This window comes from Macrotis lagotis, chromosome X (assembly GCF_037893015.1).
Source record: "Macrotis lagotis isolate mMagLag1 chromosome X, bilby.v1.9.chrom.fasta, whole genome shotgun sequence".
NCBI lineage: Eukaryota > Metazoa > Chordata > Mammalia > Peramelemorphia > Peramelidae > Macrotis > Macrotis lagotis.
Window position 1 is genome coordinate 409,194,271 of NC_133666.1, and position 17,424 is coordinate 409,211,694.

Below are 17,424 nucleotides of genomic sequence, written 5' to 3' on the forward strand. Positions count from 1 at the left end.
AAGCACCTTATCACAAAGCTCGTTATTAAATTATTTAGCTATCACAAGGATAAAATCAAATTTCTGTCCCTAGGAAGACAACGACTACATGATAAAGTATTAAATGATTATACATGTAGAAGTATTCCATGAGACCAGTGTGCAATAATGAAGTTCCTTTATACTGGATATTCTCTCAGATAAAGGCTATCTGTTTTGTCAAAGTCATTTTTCGGGGTTGTTTTCTAATTCATTTAAGCTTACTCCCTGGTAGCATTCTTAGAGGATACTTTAGTTGGGTAAAAAGTGTCCTAAATGGTACCATAATGGCCTTGGGTTATTGGAAAACAACAACAATAATAATAATAATAATGATGATGATGATGATGATGATGATGATAATGCAATCTAATCTCAAGTAAGTAGGAATTATGTATTATTTATCTTTGGGCTATGATTTGCGGAGTAAGTACTAATAATCAAGAATACTCTGATGGCTAATTTTCTCTTGGTGTAAAAGAATCGTAGAAATAGTGAATTCCCTCCTTACATCAATGTTTTTCAGCAAAGACCATATGATTATTTGTCCTTTCAGATAAGGCTTGGATGAAATCAGTAGCATCACATGCAAATAGAAATAGAGGTCACCACACCAAGCACAAGTGTCTTTGTGGTCTAAAACTGATTTAGAAAATCACATCTTAATATAATATTTGTTTAATTGTTTTATTTATTTTGTTAAACATTTTTCCAATTACAGTTTCATCTTATTTGGGCATCACTCAACAATATTACTTCTGACTGAGCTCCATGACTTTGACCCCTCTGGGCAGGGTAACTCCTAGGATTCCTTCAAACTCTCAAATTCAATTCTGTGAACTTAAACCTAAAAGTAAGTTCTACATGAAAGTAAACTGTAATTTTGTTTATTTTAACTAATTTGTTTATTTTAACTAATTTACTTAATAGAGGATACTGCTATTATTATTATTTCTTTCTCCATTGTGCAATTTATTAAGCCCTTATATCTGCAGTTAGCACAATGGATAGAATGCCAGGTCTGGAGTCAGGAAGCCTCAAGACCCTGGGCAAATCACTTTAACCCTATTTACTTCAGTTTCCTTAGATGTAAAATGAGCTGGAGAAGGAAATGCTAATCATTCCCTGTATATTTGCTAAAAAAAAAAACAACACCCAAATAGGGACATGAAGAATCAGACATGACTGAAAAGTATCAACAACAAACATGTGTTAGGTATTGTTTTAAGTGCTTTACAAATATTATCTCATTTTATCCTCAGAATAACCTTGGGAGATAGATACTATCATTTTCCTCAATTTACAGTTGAGAAAAAAAAGAGGTAGAGTTTTAAGTAACTGCCCAGGGACACAAATCTAACATGTGTCTAAAATTGTATTTGAACTTAGGTCTTCCTGCCTCCAAGCCCTGCACTCTATCCATCTAACTGCATTTATATTGGGGGCAGGACCCTTATTATATATTTTTGACTAACAGGAATCAGAAAAAAGCTTATTGCTGAACAACACAGGATAAATTAGTGACAAGTGTTCTGACTGAATCCTGAACAAAATAAGCGACAGAGTAGGCTGTTAAGTATACATGCAAAATCCACTCTATTCTCTTTTTAGAAAACTGGGCTTAAACTCAGTCAGAAAATCTTGGTTTGAGTTTAACCCTGGAATTTACTAGTTTCATTCTTTGGTACAAGTCATTTAAACTCCTCTCTGACTCAGTCTCTTCATCTATAAAATAAGCACAACAATGCTGATATCTACTTCACAGGGATACATTAAGAAAAAATGATTTTTAAATCTGAAAATACTTTAGAAATATTAATAATTACTGTTAATATTAATAATTATAATAGCAATGGTACCAACACAATAATTAGGCAATTCACTAACATTTCTGGGTATTCCTATCATGATTCTTCTAATATATCATTCTCAAACTTCCTCTTCCATATTGTTCTTAGCACATTAAATCCTAAATATATCCCCAAATTATCATGTGAATTTACTTATTTCCTATATCTGATCACTTTTCCACCCAACAGGATACTTCTGTTTCCACATCTCCCCAAGCCATCCCACCTATTCCCACTGTTACTGTCCGAGGATAGCCTCTTATACTATCCAAGTCTTGCATCTAGAGCCAGGAAAAGATCATAGAGTTCATCTATTCAACACTCCCTCAGTTTTTTAGGAAACTGAGACCAAGGGAATTAAAATAGTTTGTGCCAATTCACCAGGTGGTGAACAGATCTGGTATTCAAATCTAGTCCCTCTGATTCCAATTTATATTATATTATTATACTGTGCTACTTTCATAATCTGACTTGTACACTGTTTTTTAACTTGTCATTTAGGTGTAAATTATTTTCCCAACTAAATCATCTTTCTAAATACTTTAAACTACCATGTCCTCTGTTTTTATATCTCCTTAAGGACAGAAAATGTATTTTTCTAAACAGTATAGTCCTTCCAATGCCTCTAAATCATGTATACATGAGATATTCCATTTTGCTGTTTTTTATTCCAAGCACATGAAGTTGACTAGATTTTTTTTAAATCAATAAGATTTTCCCATTTCTTTGCAAAGTTGACTCAAACTGGTGATTTTAAAACTTAACCTACTTTTTAAATTCACTAGATCTATCAAATTCAAGCAAAGAAACTTAACTCAAATTACAGCCTCAGAGACTTAACAATTACATAAAACTGTGTTACCTTGGGCAAATAACTTAATCCCATTGCCTTAAAAAAATCAAATAAATTCACTTGATCTGAAATCAATAAATCAATTAAATCAAATCAAACTCCTTTCCTGGGTTTGTATAAAAACCTTCTATTTGCTTTTTTATAAATAGAAATACTCATTCCTCGAAATTAAGGACAAAATAATGCTTTTATAGACAACCTCAGAACTATATTGAAATGAATCCTTAACATTTAATTCATTTCTTTAAATCTGGACCAATCGTCTTACCCTAAAAAACATTTTCTTATCTTCATTGAAACTCTAATCTACTAAGCCACTTTTCTTAAAAATTCATTTGTAGTTATTTAGGTCAATAAAAATATCAAAAGAACAAAATGTATTTAGTGATACAAAAGAGAAAATTCAAAAGGCAGAATTGAGGGATCATTATGATGTGATAATGCAATAGCAAATCATTGTTTCAAGGACCTATGATGTCATCAATATGAAGAACATAACCCTTCTACTTGTTTTTTTGTTTGATTTTTTTTAGTTTTTGCAAGGTAATGGGGTTAAGTGGCTTGCCCAAGGCCACACAGCTCGGGAATTGTGTGTCTGAGGTCGCATTTGAACTCAGGTACTCCTGACTCCAGGACTGGTGCTCTATCCACTGCACCACCTAGCTGCCCCACCCTTCTACTTTCAGTTGATATTCTTCATCAATTGCTCTGGGTAAAAATAAAATTCATTATCAAAAAGTCAATCTTTTGGTGACTGTAATCTCCCAAATTGTACTGGTCTTTGGACATTATGCATTGTCCATTATTTTGTCCATGTTTAAGCCTTTCATCTTAGCAAGAACTAGAGCTTGAGATTTTGTCTGATAGCTTTTGAGTATCTAGGATCACTTACACACCCCAATAGCACACCAGAGTAAGGATTAAGTAGAGGAACACCATATTGGTACTACAAGATTTAACTTCAAATATTTTGAGAGTTGTCCTATGAAAGAAGAACCCTGAATGATGTTTGAAATCAAAACTAGGATCAACAGTGAGCATGAATTCTGGCTCTGTGAAAGGAGGATTGGAGAGGGAAACTTCCTTATAATAATTCTCAGCCTTTAGTGAAGATTAATGACTTTTCTATTCACTGAACATTACTGAAATGAGAGCTAATTCAAGTTGTTATAGATGAATTTCATAATTCTGGTATGTTGGATTAAATAATTTCTGAGATCCCATATTGTTCACCATAGCCATGCAGTAAAACTTCCTTTAATTCAATTAAGGAACAGAAAGAGAAAAATAGAATGAAGAAGGGTTCTATTATACAATCTCTTCTGACTAAGTTGGGTTGATTTCAATAATAAATTCAGAAATCACAAGAAGAAGAGAAGGAAGAAAAGAAAAAAGAAGGGAGCAGAAAAGAATTTTTTTTTTTTTGCTTTTTAAATATTCAACCACTGTCTTTAAACCTTGGTTTCAAAATTTTGTGATGACACCCAAAATGTTTAATAAACAGCAAAGTTGTCACTCAGGCACAATACACCTATAAAACAATCTGAATATATGGACATATTTCCTTATCTTGTATTTTATTTAGTTAAGATTATATTATAGCAAAATTGAAAGTAATTCTATTTAGAAATTTTTTGGATTATCCATCGTAACTGTTTTAGTGTTCTTTCAAGTTTTTTAAAAAGTTGTAGCTTTTATAGTTACCTGTTGATTGTATTACTCAATGAAATAAATGGCATTAAGAAATATATGCTATTTTAAATTTACATGCATGGAGTATTTAACAATTTTATACCCCAAACTAAAATGCAATGTTCAAAGCTTTTGGTAATATAAGTAATCTGTGTTATGAATCTATGTCAAAAGATTTGAAAGATGGAAAATTTTGTGGTCATCAAAATTTGATATCTATCAATTCAAAATCCATCTATTGTAAAAATGTTTTAAATAATAACTGTTCTATTTTCACTGCTATTTGGAGTGAATTCCGTATTACTTTTACCCTTGTATTTTATTTTCATTGGATCAACTGGCTGCATTTATGTGCTTGAAAATATCAAATAATATTGGTCATTGTTTTACATCTCCCCAAGAAGTAGATCATGTAGATCATGCCCCACAGATTGGAAATGGTGTATACAGGCAACTGAAAGCACATTAAGGATCCTCAATTAAATTTAATATATGTATATATATATATGTGTATATATATATATATAAATGTATATAAAATCTCCTTTGAGCTGAAAGAATAAAATAAAATAAATCCATACTTGACAAGTTGGAGTTCATAAATGAGTAGTAGTTCCCAGTAGCACCTTGTAGTTGATCCCACCTTTTGTGATGATAAAAAAAAAATCACAGCTGCAAACCATATAACCACCACTTTCCTCTTTTGCTCATCTTCAGGCATCAAAAGATAAATAGTGACTAATAGGGTCTATACTTTACCAACACTTGGAATCATAAAGTTTGAGATTTCTGGATTGCCATTATATTCTTTGTGTCTAGTGGTGGGGAAAAATATTATTTTTCCAGGAGATGACCTCTAAATAGTCTGAAGACTGTTCCCTACTGCACATAAATATTGTGATTCATTCAGGTTAACATTCCTGGCACTTCATAAACACTTTAAAAATGTTGATTGGCTCATCAATTGTTCATCCACAGTTCATTGTTTGGTAACATTGGTGAGATTAAATGATAAAATTATTTTATAAAGCTGCAAATTAGGAACTAGATAAAAAATTTAATTATTTCAAGATAAGCTTCATGTACTTTGTGAATGATTTGATTAACCAGCGCTAATGGGCCATGTTTCCTAAGAATAGCCCAGGTACCATTGAGTTTCCTTTATTAGTCATTCATGGGCAGTATTTTGTAAATATAGTAATCAGTTCAATTGTAGTATGTTTCAAATCTATTTTTCCCTCAAGGAAATTTGACTTATGTTGAAAGACAACTAATAAATTTTCATCAATTAAACTATGACATGTGTTCATTCCACCCTATCTTTAGGAGTCTATGTTTATTGCAACATTTTTAATTAGCTAGTAATATGGTATCATTGAAAAATACTTACCTTATGCTGGTCACATTGTGAAATTAAAGAATATATTCACCAAATAATGTTATAATTAAAGAAACACTAAATGAAATATACTTGAACAGTACTGTCTGACATCTTTCATAACTGATAGTCATCAACTTCTTAATTATGAACTTGTACTTAAAAAATATTTATTGATAATTTACCCTAGACTTTATTCTCATTTGTACTCTTACTTTTTAATATAAAGTAATGCTATGTTCAAATTAGAGGCTTAATTAAAGTATATTTGATGATGATATTTGGACAAAAGCTCTTTTCCTTTTCAAAAATGGAATATAATGTGATAATGGTACATTTCCATAAGTTATTTTGAGAAGTTGTATCAAAAACTCATACTCATTTATTGTATTGGAACTTAATAAGTGGTAATTAAAGCAATGAATGACATATAAACAAAAGAAATCATATGAAAGTAATAATATTTAGTTAAAATAAAAACTTCACTTTTTAAAAAATGAAGTATCTGTTTTTTTTTAATCTATCATTAATATAAACAAAGCTTAAATTAAGAGACACATGCTACTGGCTGTCAGAAAGTGAGAAAAAACAGGAATGTACTTACTTCTTTACTAGAGGTTACATTACTCTGTGGCTTAAAGGGGATTTAAGGGTATTATATGAAACAGGAGAGAAATTGCTATTACAGTATCCATTTTCTGCCAAAAATAATCCCATTGGGGCTATTCCTTAGAATGCAAAATAACAAGAAAAAAGTCTCTATTATAAATCTTGGTTGGCCAATTTCATTGTGTGTATAATTGTGGAATACTTGGTATATGTATTAAAAACAACCCCCAGATGACTCTACCTTAAGTTTCTGTCATTTCCCAGAATGTATGATTTTTTTAAAAAGATGAGTTTTCATTATAAAGTCTGTGCCCTAATGATTCAATAGTCTTCCCATCCCAAAACATGAGAAGATGTTTAGCAGCTACATGATGAAGAAATTCCCCTAAGAAACAGAAATTTAAATATGTATCCTTTGATGCAAATATATAAGTAATAGGATTTTAGACACACACACACACACACACACACACACACACACACAAACAGTTAGGAGACCACTATGCAATCTAAGAACTCATATGGCATTCAAGAATGGCAGTTTTCAAAATACATGAGGTGCCCCAGTCATACCTAAACCACAACCAGGCTTTTTTCCTTATTTGATTTAACTCTGTCATTTGTCTGGAAAGTTCATTGGCTCATGTATAATTCTTGATTTCATAAGTTCATTTATATTTTGAAAAATGCTTGAGAAGCCTGGCCTGGATTATATTCTAAAGTACCTTATTTTTCAGGGTTAACTACCTGAACATGTGAGAAGTGCCCTTGATGAGCATTGAAATCAGTAAGATATAGTTTTGAATACTGGCCCTGCCATTTACTAGTTGTGAAACTGTAGACAAGTCACTTTTAGTCTCAGTTTCTTTATCAGTAAAATAGGAACAATAACAATAATGATACTTGTACTATCCATCTCACAGCATTGTTGTTAGAAAAGTTTCCTGTGAACTGCAAAATAATATGTGAGTGAGTCCTTAACAGAATGTGAAAGGTGATTTTTCTAGTTAAACATTTTTTATAAGGAAAAGAAAAACTCCTTTCAAATTTCATCTGGCAACTCCTAATAATGTTTTAATTTTCATCTATTGCTCTGAGAGATCCATGTAACTTTAGGGAAAAATTCTAGAAATTCTTAAATAGACTATAAAGTATGCCACTACATGAATCATAATCAGTAAGTTTCCAAGGTACCCAGTGTCTGAACAACTAAAGTTAAAAAAATATATTTTAACTAAGAATAAGGAAGTCAAAGCACAGAAATTATAAACCCCTTTACCATGTAATAGATACTGTTCTAAGCACTTTACAAATACTAGATTATTTGATCCTCACAACAACCAATATTATTACCATTTTACAATGGAGAAAACTGAGGTAAAAGAGGGAAAATGACTTGTCTAGGATCACACAATTAGTAGAATATCTGATATCATATTTGAATTGAAATCTTTCAGTGCTTTCAGATCCAGTGCTTTCATTATTACACCACCTTGATGCAATCAAAAGATGTTACAATAGATGGGCAGAGTCTCAGATTTCAGATATCCCAGATTTCTAACCTGGACTCTGACATGTAATACATATGTGACCTGAGAAGAACCTATTAAGTGAATGTTCCAGGTAAAACTCTAAGACTAAATATACTTGGCAGACTAAATTCTGGTCTAATCTCTCAGGACTTGTTGCTAGAAATTATCTAAATCAATGTTTCTAGCAAGGAATTCTGTGAAGTAAAATTTCAGTATAGGACTTCAGATAAATCTCCTTAAGGCTTCAAGGTTATAATTTTTAAGCAAGTAAAATTCATTTCATTTGGAGATGCATCTCCCCACATTGATTTCTCATCAACTCTGGCTACCTACCCTCCCCTTATCTTCTTTCCTAAAGTATATGGTATATGAATTTAGGAAACATGCTTGAGCATTTTAAACAGAGTTGTCCCCTACTTTAGAAAAATTCTCTATTTAGAAACCTGTTTGTTAGACTGTTTGGCACAATGGAGGCTTGCTTATTAAATGCTAATTGAGTTGACTTGAAAAAAATAAAAAAAACCAACATGTTCCTGTTATAAATGATTTTTCCCCTCATTCAGAGAATAGAATGTTGGACCTGAAATTAGAAAGACCCAAGTTCAAATCCAGCCTAAGACATTTACTAGTTGCATGATCTTGGCAAGTCACTTAACCTCTATTTGTCTCAGTTATCACCTCCTACACACAGAATCAACTTCAATTGTCCTGATCCATATCAGATCACTGGACCCAGGTGGCTCCAGAGGAGAAAGTAAGATAAGTGACTCAGCATAGCTTTACTATTGGGGTCAGATAGTAGACCTTTAGGCATGTTGCTTAAAAGCCCTTTGTACACATGTAGTCTGCCATTCATCCATTGCGTGGTTCTAATGAAGTCACTTGATTATTTTGAATCTTATTTTGAGCTAACAGTGTATCATGGCACGTGTCTGGGAATAGGAGGAAGACTTGGGTTCAAATCTTTTCTCAGAGATTTTTTGGCATGCAATCATGGGCAAATGCTCTTTCAAAGTACTATTTCTAATGATAAAATGGTTAAAATCATACTTTGTAGTATCGCCCTTAAAGGATGGCTGGGGGGAAAAGCATTTTGCCAACCTTAAGTCACCATATATATGAGTTATTGCACATTGCTTTCTTTATCATATAAACCCCGAACATCAGAAGAATTCCCTCTCTTCTCTTGTTCCTCCTTCCAAAATGAAGCAAAACATAACAAAAGCCCTGGTACTGACATTTTTATTATTTGTTTTTAATGTCTCAATAAGTAAAAGCATCTGGAAAATTCTGAGGACTGGATAATTGAAAGCATTGCTAAGTTCTTTTCTTTTCCATGGTTTTATAACTTCTAAAGATTTCCTAGACATACTTTTTGTTACATTGTAGAAATACTTTTTGTATTTGCAAAAATATTGTTAATGATTTTCTAAGCTATATGTTTGGTTTTAGAAGTATGATATTTTAAATTTTTGATACCTAAAATATAATAAAATTACCTTGGCCATTCAAGCAGTATCTTTTAAAGTTTATGATTTTTCATTTTTAAGATTTTGTGCTAGCTTTTAGCTAGAGGCAAATCTCTTGAAGATTAAGGCCAAAAAACAGGGGAAATTTTATTAATTTGATTCTGTGTGTCTCTCTGCAGTCTGATATTTCCTTGGTTTGTCCACTATTGAAGAGACATCAAGTTCTTGCTTTAAAATAGTAGAAATGGAATTACTCATTACCAGACTGAAAATGAAAAGGACCTTGAATGCTTCAAATAAATAAGCAACTCAAAATATTTAAAACCACCAATTTTTATGTTCTTAAATTACTATGAAGTTTCAGAATTGATAGTATTATAGAATTTAGTCACTTAACTTCTCTGAACCTCAGTTCCCTTATCTGTTAAACAAAGGCTTCAACTAGATAAATCTATAAAATCTCTTTCACTTCTAAATTTATATTCCCATATTCTATGTTTTGGTGATTCCCAGATGTATGAGTGAATCACTTTACCTCTCTGTTCTCCAGAAAATTCATTCTCTAAACTTCTAACTTGTAAACTAGGTGTTAATCTATATCATGGTGGGATTTTTTACACTTGGAAAGATCAAAACAATTCACAGGTTCAGACCCCTCCTCACAGATACATCCCACATACCTGCACTCCTCAAAATTGTCTTATAAAAAGACTTGCATATTATTATAATTTTTTATTATTGAAACTTTATAATTATTCAATTGCTAAGTAAAAATAGCATGTGGAAGAGAATAACAATATGTATACTTTCATTAAGCAGAGGAGTCAGATATAATAAGTTTATATCCAGGCTCTGTTACTTAAGTTAGGCAAGCCAGGAAACCTAGTTAGTATAGTAGATAAATGGATCACTGGTCCTGGAGTCAGGGAGACCTGAACAATTCAAATCCTGCCTCACAGATTCAATAACCACACAACTCTAGGCAAACCATTTATACTCCCAGTCCATTTCTTTATCTGTAGCATAGGCGTAATTACAGCACCACCTAAGAGGGTGGGAAAATGGGTGGCACAACTGATTGATCACTGGACTTGGAATCAGGAAGATTCATCTTTCCAGCCTCAGAGACTCACTAGCGGTGTGACTCTGGACAAGTTACTTAACCTTATTTGCCTCAATTTACTCATCAATAAAACAAACTGGAGAAGGAAATGGCAAATCACTCTGGTATCAGGTAAGTTTACAGAAAATGGGATCATGAAGAGTCAAATATGACTGAACAAAGAGGATGTTGTAAGTATCAAATACGATATTATATTTATATATACATACCTCACATCACATATATATAGTATACATACATATAAATATATTATACCCAAAATATATATTATATACAATAAATATTATCTATGCATGTAGAAATGCATTTATAATGCTTTATAAACATTAAAATACTAACTTATTTATTTATTATTCTCTCCTGGTCTCATTTTCTTTATTTCTAAAATGAGGAGGTTGGTCTAAATGATCTCTAAGGTCCTTCCAGCGATGGAACTATGATCGAATGAACCTACAAAATGCAGGGTTTAGACTTGATGATCTCTAAGGTCCCTTTCTAGCTCTGAATCTATGATATTATGACTGCCATCTTTCAATTTGATTGAATTCAAGTTCTCATGTAGTCTTTTTCTCAAAGTTTCTACTTCTGGAGAGAGAACTCCACCTGCTGGTTTGGATTTCCTTTGTCCTCGTGATTTCTAACTGTCCTCCATGGACAAAATTTACAATTTATGAACATGGGGTGATTGTACTAGTGGACATTATGTGATAAAATGTTGAGAGTATGGATATCGATCTGTACAAAACTAGTTTTTCTAAAGTTGCTTTCCCAGCTGATAAAATAAAATAGCTCTCCACTGAGGAAAATGGATATTAATTAGGCTTTATCCTATTTCCATAACTTCAAATAATGAAAATCTTATTTGTTCTCTGATTATGAGGTAGTTAATAGGTGAATCTAAATCTGAAAGGAAACTCTGAGGTTATTAATCTAACATTTTTATTTTTAAAGATAAAGAAACTAAGGTTCAGAGTGGTAACTTTTGCAGGGACATAAAGAAATAAGTGAAACAGTGCATCCTACTTCTCTGACCCCAAATCTACATTAATTCCACTGCACTATACTCACCCACAAATCAAATCACTATCTCATACATACAAATTTTTAATTGTTTTATCTTAAAGAATTCAGAGGAAACATTAGATGCCCATTAACTGGAGAAAGGCTGAAAAAATTGCTGTACATGGATACAATGACATGTTACTATGTTGTAAAAAAAAAGAAGTGATTATTATGATGAATAGTATGGAAGAATTTACATGAACTAATACAGAGAGAAGCAAGCAGAGTCAAACTAACAACATACACAATGTTGACAACAATGTAAAGCAGTAGGGTCAGATTGAAATGGAATCTGAAGCCACTGAACTCTGTTGGCCACCTATTGACTTCTGTAATATCACATATTTTATTTCATTTTTATTCATTTGTTAAGTATTCTCCAACTTTTTAATCTGGTTCAGGCCTCTTTCCCTAACTAATATGGTATAGATAAAGTTTTTTGCATCTCTGATGTAAAAGAAATGACAACCACCATAAATTCAAATGCAAAAGTAAATGCTGTAAAATTACAGAGCAAGCATGAGTTCAAAAATAATGGATGTAGAGAAATGCATGTCTTTTTAGGGGTTTGTCATTTTTTCTCTTATTGCTCTTTTTCCCTCTTTTTTGTATTAAAATATTCTTTGTCATATAAGATGGCTCTCTGGAAGTGGGGAGATGAGGGATACAGAGGGAAATTTATTCAATGGGAAAACAAATCATATCAGCACAAATTAATTTTTTTAAAAAATTGGAAACAACAAAAAAATGTATGGCATAACAACTCCATGAGGATTTTAATTGACAGAACAGTGTAACTAGTTTAAGGAACCATTTAAGACTTAGGGACGGAATTTCAAGCTCCATTTTCACAAGTTGAAATATTTTAATCCTGAAAAAGAATTTGACTATTAAAAATCATAACTGGTTTGGCAGCATATGAAAGTGGGATCCACATTTCTCAGTTACATGTGTAGTGAGAAGGCTATTGCACGAACAAAATGAATTGGGTCTCAATACAGAGAGAAAGAAGCAAGCAGTATCAAAATAACAATATACACAATGATGACAACAAAGTAAACCTGTAAGGTCAGACTGAAATGGAATTTGAAGCCACCAATGAAGATCCTGGTTGAAGTGCTGGCTCTACCATTCAATAGTGGGTCTTTGAAGTCCCTTGATCCAGTTTTGAATATCAGTTTTTCTATAAAATTATGATCACAATAGCTCACATTTACATAGAGCTTGAAGGTTGAAAAAACATTTTAAAAAATCTAATTGATTCATACAAAAAGTCAGTTACTGAACAGGCTATTTAACCTCCTAAGGACTTTATTTCCTTGTCTTTACAATGAACTAATCTAACCAGAAGAACAATAAAGTTTTTCTTTTCCAGTTCCATGTGAGGCAAACTATCTGGAACCTGTATAATATTCAACCATTAAAAAATGGAAGTAATATTTATAAAAATCACCTCATAGAGACTCACAGAAAAGCACTATAAGGACAATAGTTCTTCTTCCTCTATGCATATTTAATTCTCTGAATTGTTGAATATAATGAATGAGGGACACAACAGTACTAAGCAAGAGTTGCTGTGGAAGCATCATTGTATTTTCTAGTAGGAATACTTGCGTTCAAATACCAGCCTCTGCTATGTGTCCCAGGTAGGATAAGTAATTTATTCTTCCAAAGTTGGACCACATGATTTCTCAGGGTATTATCCAGCTCTGAAACTATGATCTATGAAGCAAATTAATGAAAGTTGGATTTTTATACATTTTAGTAGTAGACTATTACTTTTTTTTTTTTAGATTTTTACAGGGCAAGTGGGGTTAAGTGGCTTGCCCCAAGGTCACACAGCTAGGTAATTATTAAGTATCTGAGGTCGGATTTGAACTCAGGTACTCCTGACTCCAGGGCCAGTGCTCTATCCACTGTGCCACCTAGCTGCCCCCTATTACTAATTATTTTAAACAAGCACTCATTCCTTGATTAGTGGGTTGAGAATCTCAAAGAACTGACTAAGCTAAATATTTTGATATGCAATTGAAATGTAAAATTGTAACACTGATGAAAGTAGAGAGAGCATATATATGTTCTCATTTCCACTATCTCTAAGCAAAAATTCATTAAACAGTAGATAGCAATAAGGAAATCATAGAATTCCAATGTTAGAGCTGGAAGGGAACTTTGAGATCCAGTAGATCAATCTACTTCATTTTTAAGTTGAAGATACTGGAGGTTAAGGGAGTTGCTTGAGGTAACAAAGCTTTTAATTAAGTTTTAGAGCTGTGACTTGGACCTTAGATTTCCTATTTATTGCTTGTATGTCTGTCATACTAAGGGTTACAACATATAGATTTATAGTTTTATATTTAAATTATACTGCAAAGATATTGAATAAAATATAGTATCTATTAACTATTGTACATTCTTCCTATAACTAAACATTGCATTAATAAATAGGGTCCTTTTTAAGATTTCATTATTTTCAGGGCAGCTAGGTGGCACAGTGGATAGAGCACTGGCCCTGGAGTCAGGAGGATCTGAGTTCAAATCCAGTCTCAGACACTTAATAATTACCTAGCTGGGTGGCCTTGGGCAAGCCACTTAACCCCATTGCCTTGCAAAAAAAAAATTTTAAAAAAAGATTTCATTATTTTCAACCACTAGTTTATTACTTGATATACCAAAGCAATAACTTCAACAATAGAGCATTGGCCTGAAAGATTTAACATAGTTTATCCATTAGAATACTTTCAATAGCTTACTTTTAGCTGATTCTCAATCAGCAAGGAGTTATTATTAGAGGAATGGGATTACTATGATATTGGTAAAGTCATATGAAATTATTTGCTTTGTTCTATAAAGAAAAAGAAAAGCTCTAGGTAAGAGTTTAGTAGTATAAATACTTTTAAAACTGATCCATAAGCTTATATTTATTGAAAAAGACAACTGGAACAGGAAAGGTGAAAGTGAATTTAACTATAAAAGAAAGATTGATGGTTTAAACTTTTAAAATTTTTCCTTTGAACTTCAGATGGTGATTCTTTTTTTGTGTATGTGTCTTATAAAAATTGACAATCCCCACAGAAGTAACTTGCTATATTGTGGGAAGAATGTTTTTTTTTTGTACTTCTTTCTAAAGTGAGACCAAGAGTTTAAATGAGAATTTTGATATTTTATTTCATATTTCTTTTTGTATTGAAATGAATTGAGATAAATGCATTTAATTTGATATAGAATAGAATACAATTTCAATTACACACAGTATTTCTGACCTGATTATTATTTAACATATTATTAAATACATTTGTTCTTTCACTTTTGAAAAGAAATTTCATCTAGATTTAGATTTACGGAAATGGTATATAAAAAACATTAGTGCCCTCTTGTGGACAAAAAGCTTCATAAAGCAAAGTTTAGTTATTAACTATATATATATATATATATATTATATATATGCTTTTATTATATTGACCTATGTCTATACTTGAACAATATATACTACACATATGAATAAGGATGCATATGGATGCATATGCAATATATAATTTATTAATTCCCTTAAAGTTTTACATATAGTACTATATTTGTCTAAAACAAATTTATTTATTGAAAAATTCCTACCTCAGAACTAGGGAAATATATTAAAGAATGGAATAATTTCTATGAAATTCAAACTATTCAGTTTCTTCATTAACCAATAAAAAATTTGCAAAGAGCTTATTCTGAATTTCTTTGGAGCCTAAAACATAAAACAGCATTCTACTAAGTTGCAAATAATCAGCAAAGATTAGGAGAAAGAACACTTGATCATTTTATCTAGTTCTAATGTCTGAGGGCCTAGATTCAAGTATTGGAACTGCTATTTAATACCTTTGTGACCTTGGAGAAGTCATTAATCTCTGTAGGTTTCTGTTTCTCCACTAAAATCTAAGGAATGTATTGTGTGACTTCTAAGTTTTCTTCTAGTCTTATACCAATGATCCTTTTATACATATGCATGGATATCAATATCAAACAGAATTCATTGTTTTATCAAAACCTTTTCTCCTGGACTTTCCTCTTATTGTCAAACTCCCAATTTTCCAGACTCTCAGGCTACAAGTATCCATTTCTCCTCATTCACACTCACCCTGTGTCAATTTACATTCAACTCACATTTCCAAACAGCTGTCCAATGCTGCTGCTTCTACCCTAATCTCCTTCTACCCATCCCCTTCTCTCCTTCAGAAACCTAGCACCCTCTCCTCAATACTTCCCTCTCTGCTATTGCAATAGCCTTCTGGTTGGCCAGCTTTAAGTGGGCCCCCGCTCCAGTTTTCCCTCCATTCAGCTACCGAAGTAATTTTTCCAAGGGACAAGTCTTACCAAGTCACACTCTGCATTCTCTCTGTTTTCTCCAGTGTTACATAACAAAAGGATCTGCCATTTAAAGTCACTTACAACTTGTTCCCTTAGTACCTTTTCAGTCTTCTTAAACTTTATTTCTTTCCACATACCCATCAAATTGGACTTAAAATTCATAATGTAAGGCTCTATCTCCTGATCCCCAGCAGCTAAGTGGCACAGTGGATAGAATGCCAGCCCTGAAGTCAGGAAGACTCATATTTCTGAGTTGAAATCTAGCCTCAGATTTTTACTCACTATGTGACTTGGTCATTGTTTGGGTCCTGACTGTCTTTGCGTGAATGTAAATAGCAATTGTTTCTATTTTGTCATAAACCTTGAAGATTTTCCCCTCCCAGATCTTTTCTTTTTTTTCTTCCTTATCTTTAATCACTGAATTTGGTTGCCTCAATCAAATTGAGACTTGTTAAAGACCCTTGGATAAAAAGGCCCAGGTCTCCCATTGCTTACAGAGCCATCCCTATCTGGCTACTAGACCCAGATGACTAAGGAGGAGAAAATGAGGCGGGTGATTTTGCAAAACCCTGCCTCACTTAAATCCAACTCACTTCCATGTCATGGCATCACTTATCTGATGTCCTGGTCTTCTTGAGAACAGAGGACAAACAACAACAATTAGGACACCGACACCAGGCAAGTCACTTAACTCTGTTTGCTTCAGTTTACTCATCTGTAAAATAAGATGGGAAAGGATATGGCAAACCACTCCAGTATCTTTGCCAAGAAATTCTCAAAAGGCATCATGAAGAGTTGAGCAATGACTGAACAACAGCTCCTGCTCTGAATCTTTTCACTAATTGTCTTCCATGCTTCTTAGGTTCTCCCTCTCAACTTCTACCTCTTGACTTTTCTGGTTTACCTTAAAACTCAACTCAAATATTACCTTTTGTAGGAACCCCCCCCACACACTCCCATGCTTTCCATTTACACTGTAGATATCTGGTAGGTATATAGTTATTTGAATGCTATCTGATGCTTTTGTTTGGTTATTTCTGACTTACTCTAGATGGGGTGTTTTATCTACTGACCAACAGTTACCATATATTATCTACTCTCATTATAATGTGAGTTCCTTGAGGTCAGGGACCATGTATTTAGTCATTCTTTGTATCTCCTGCCTTTAGCACAGTACCTAAAACATAGTATTTAGTATTTGCTTCTTAACTGACCTCCTAGGAAGGAGGGATATAAATATGCCAAAAACTCCCCTCTGTAAATATAAGTTGATGACTAAAATTGATTTTGTATCTGTAATAATGTATAACAATTCCTGTGATTGGCCTCAAACAATAACAATAACATATAAACAAACAAAAACCCCTGGACTTTTCCCCCCCCTAATTTTGTAACAGAAGAACTATCAGGAGAGTAGTCCTTGGGCAAGTGAGTATAGGGTCAGAGTTGGGGTTTTTTTAAGTTATGTTGTCAGTGGTAGTTTTCAAA

General features: G+C 32.7%; 1 protein-coding gene across 2 annotated transcripts in view; it reads right to left on the minus strand.

The window, feature by feature from the left end:
• CXH8orf34 (chromosome X C8orf34 homolog) overlaps positions 1 to 17,424 on the minus strand; it is a 443,848-nt gene that overhangs the window by 250,406 nt on the left and 176,018 nt on the right. The window lies entirely within an intron of this gene.